We start from the raw sequence: 4,658 nt of genomic DNA, 5'->3' as shown, positions 1-4,658 counted from the left end.
ACATGACTTAATATCAAGTGCTTGACCTCATTTGAAAGCTGAGGCCTTAGTACCTGTAGATTGACTATGTGATGAACTGTCAGAGACTGGCAAAGGGTATAATGATCATTTTTCTTTAATGTAATCTCTGGAAATGAGCCCACTCTGACCTCTTGGTCACTTACTTTGTCTTGGAAACACAACTGAGGCCCACTACTCATATCTGTATCTCAAAGTACTGTAGATCACTTTCTAAAATTCCGGTCCTGGATTATGATTGGCTGAATCGCGTTGGATGCCACGAACGATAGCACGATAAACACACACCTTGACCGCATTTTGTTCTATAGTAATGGGCTACCACAAAACTAGCACAAAAGTTAAAGTGGCTGCGTCTCGTTGTTGCATGGCAACCATTCATATGGAAGAAATATATTTCTTGGCGGAAGAATGATTATCTACGTCGTTACATTTTTTGTTACTGTGCCTTTGTTTCATGAAATCTTGCTAGATCGACGTAGTAACCATTTTAGAAAAGCAATAAGCCACTCGAGGGTTAAGAGGGTTTTAGCTCCGCTTCGCGTCATGCCTAACAACGCCCCTTAGCTGTTCGATTATACAGTATAAAGCACGGCCTCTCGGGGCTTATTGCTTAAATAGTATGAAGCATGACTGTCTGGGACCCATATTTGAGTGGGCATACACATTTTGCGTAGTGTCCATTTGGAGATCCCAGAAAGGACTTTTGGTTACCAAAACACATGCTGAAGTTTGAATTCATTGGAGTTCAATCACTAACGTTTAGTAATGACGTATGATAACCATGGGGGACACAACGATAACGATGGGCTTGAAACTCAAATGTAATCGCTCTTGGGCCCTCTGTTCGCTGATTGGGCGGTGATGCACTTGCCGGAGTAAATTAAGCTGGATCAAGCTATACCAGACGGAGTATTTAGAGAAATGAAATTGAGCGGAAGTACGTACAGTAGTCAGGCGGAGCCAGGCTAGTCGTGGACACCTCAACAGGCACAATAGGTGGTAAGTCAAGGATCAGCAAGACTAGTTATAAGAAGTGCTAATATAGAGTGCTATCTAGAAACACGATCTTGGTGTCAAATGAAAGGTTACACTCTATGTCATGATACTTGTACCCAGAGTGCTTTGCAATGGCAGTGCCATTAATTCAGAGAATTCAGAGAGGTGTATAGCATTACTATGCTATTGTAGTTCATGATCAGGTGCCAAAAAATGCATTTGTAGTGTGATGCATTTGTAGCAAGTGCTGTAACCATCCCGTAGTCGATACACCCGGTAAGTGCAATTAAAAAGCCATTCACCTAACCTTATTCACCTCACCAGAAACACACACCTGATGCGTTTATCAGCATCCGCCTCCAAAACATGGGGCCCCGATGTGCCAAAGGGCCTCCAGCAGCTTCGTCTTAGTACTTCTAAATATCGACTCATTTCATTACAATAACATTCTATTACAGAACTAGCAGTAACACTCACACACAGGCTGGTGGTATATGACACTGATGCTGTTGATTCCAATTAGTGGAACAGCTAGAATAGAAACAAACACACAAACACACAAACATACACACACACACACACACACACACACACACACACACATGCTCACAAATGTTTTGAGATTCTATTTAGTTGCAGGGTATTATTACAGATGTTTGTAGTGGTTACTGCTAGGGTATTTGAGCCCATCATTATCTGAGGACTAGCACATTTCAGCATCCGTGAACCACAGAGAAGTCTGGTTTTGAAATTTTCAATTAGTCGATCATGAGTAATGTTAATTATGAGCACCCTGTTACACAACCATGCATAGGTCAACGCGTGCATCACCACCCTCCAGGCACAGTGCCTGGAGATAAGAAATGCCACCACACACACACACACACACACACACACACACACACACACACACACACACACGCATATTCACACTACACCCCCCTCACACACAGTTCCAGAAAGCCACAAGTCCAACTGATAATTAGTGCTTGGGAGAGGCGGATAAAGCCTGTGCAGTCCTATTGACACATCAGGGCAGATCAATGTTTGTCATCCCACAGGATGTTTATCAGAGAGCCATACCCTGAAGCTAATAAAGCACAGCCCGAACACGTCAACAACCTCCGTCCCAGGCCACGCTAATGTGGCAACAACAACGTCTACACAACACATCGATAACACCCACAAACAAACACTGATCTGGAGTGAAATGAAAAATAGAGCAGAGCTTATTGATATAGGGAGTGATGTAACTATATTACTGTGTGTGAGACTGAGTGTGTGTGTGTGTGTGTGTGCGTGTCACAACATATAACACTCCGGTGCAATATCTGTACGTTTGGGTGTAAACATACATGTGCCGAATGTGTTTGTTTGTGTGTGTGTGTGTGTGTGTGTGTGTGTGTGTTGGGATGTTGTCTGTGTGTATGTGTTAGTGTGTGAGAGTGAAAGTGTGTGTGTGTGTGTGTGTGTGTGTGTGTGTGTGTGTGGTGAGTGTGGCTATGGGGTCGTCTGTGAGCTCCTGAGTGTAAGAGGCTCAGGCTCGGCCCCTGTGTCCACGCCTGCAGGTCTGGTCAGCTCCGGTCAGAGCAGGCAGAGGGAAGCTGGAGAGCTCTTCACCAGGACACGGCCTGGACTTCTGCTCACAGACAACCATATGGGCCAACACATATTTACCATGTGCACATGAACTCAAGCACTCACACACATTCACACATATGCCCAGACACGCATTTGAACACACATGTACAGACACACACACACACACACTCACACACACACACACACACACACACACACACACACACACACACACACACACACACACACACACACACACACACACACAAACACAGACAGAGCAGAGCGTCAAAGAGACAAAGGTGAAGGAGAGGAGGGGTGAGAGAAGACCCCCACAGACCTCCAGTGCCTAACCCTTCCAGATGCCCTGCTGGTCCTACTCACCTCCCCATCACACACACACACACACACAAAAACACACACTCCTCCTCCTACTCAACATGAAAAAAGGGCAACAACGGAGATGAAGGAGACATCCACGTGCCGGAGTCACGGCTTGGGCCGCGGTCGGGGAGGGGGTGAGGGTACCGCGGAGGGGAAGCTGCCGCTGAGGGAGAGTGAGCCGGGGAGGGAGAGAGAAAAAAAGAGCGAGGGAAAGAGAGAGAGAGAGAGAGAGAAGGAGAGAAAGAGAGAGACAGAGAGACAGCCCTCTCGGCGGGCTGATGTGCGGAGACAGTGTGGGATTCGCGCTCGTCTCTCGCTCGTCTCCGTGGGGCTCTGATCACACGCCGCCGCGCCCGCGCCTCCTGACGTTTGAAACTGATGGCCGAGTCGACGGCGTCTGCTCTGATCATACGCAAAGGGGGGAGAGAAGAAGAGAAAAGAAAAGAGAGCGGCGCGAGAGAGAGAGGAAAGAGAGAGAGAGAAAGGAGAGGAGAGAGAGAGAGAGAGAGAGAGGCAGAAGCGTGGTATGCCCGCTCTCACCAAGGTCTCGCCTGTGTCTCTCAGCGCTCTTAGTTAGCGCTGAGCGACTCATCCCCTGCCTGGGCCTCAGCATCACTTTTGTTCTGACAAGTAAGCATTGCTCCAGAGGCATCGAGAGATCCTTACCCCGAGGGCAGAAAAACATAATTAACATTATTATTATTTGACTTTTTTTTTTCTTCTTTTTATCCTGGCTCCAACCCCCGTTAATTCAAAGGAGTTATATTTACATGTCTATTATGCTGGGCGGTATAATTCTATAGAGCTCGCATATGCAAATGCCATTTCAGACACTAGAAAACACATAGCCTACGTGCAATTATGTAAATGGTGCTTTATTCATTCAGTTATTCACTCACATATTCACTCATGCATTCATTTGCTGTATTAGTGGCTAGCGCTGATGGCCTGGCACCTACAGACTCTCTCCACAGGAGCACGCGCAGAGACAATAGGCTGGCTCAGGATAGCAATCTCTCTTTCTCTCGCTCTCTCTCTCTCACACACACACACACACACACACACACACACACTCATTCTCTCCTGTTCTCCTACTTTAATTTGACCTGCTGGTTAAACAGGAGATGGTGTGGAAAGTGATCTAAGCAAAGAACAAAGGCCCATATAATTTTTAGCTCTGCCTAAAGTGCTTTTTTTGTCATGCCTACCCACAGTAAGTACTACAGCATCTCCAAATAGGAAATCTGACAGTTCATTTTTTTAAATCTGAATTGAAGTACGTTACTCTAATGTAAAGCTACCATTAAGAATTCCCTCTCACATTCCCCATCTGAGTTTTAGTAGCTGGATGATACAATTTCTGAGGAGGGATTCCTTAATCATCTTTCTAAAAAAATCTATTTTCTGTGTCACCAGACTGAACAGAGATAACATTGATAATACAAGCATTGATAAACACACCGATGGTATCTTTAAAAAGAGCAGCACGCAACCCTCGATCCAACTCCAAGGCTCTGTCTCTCTGCTCCGCTCCAACGCAATGCATTATTAGGCTTCTGCAGTTTGTTTACTGGATGATTTATAGGCAGAGTGATGAGTGATTATTTGACAGACCACAGCATCAGCTTTTTAAAGAGATAATCGTCAGCGAGCTGTCAAACAACTTCCTTTACACT

Source organism: Sardina pilchardus, chromosome 9, assembly GCF_963854185.1.
Source record: "Sardina pilchardus chromosome 9, fSarPil1.1, whole genome shotgun sequence".
In the NCBI taxonomy this organism is placed as follows: Eukaryota; Metazoa; Chordata; class Actinopteri; order Clupeiformes; family Clupeidae; genus Sardina; species Sardina pilchardus.
This window is presented reverse-complemented; position numbering follows the sequence as displayed.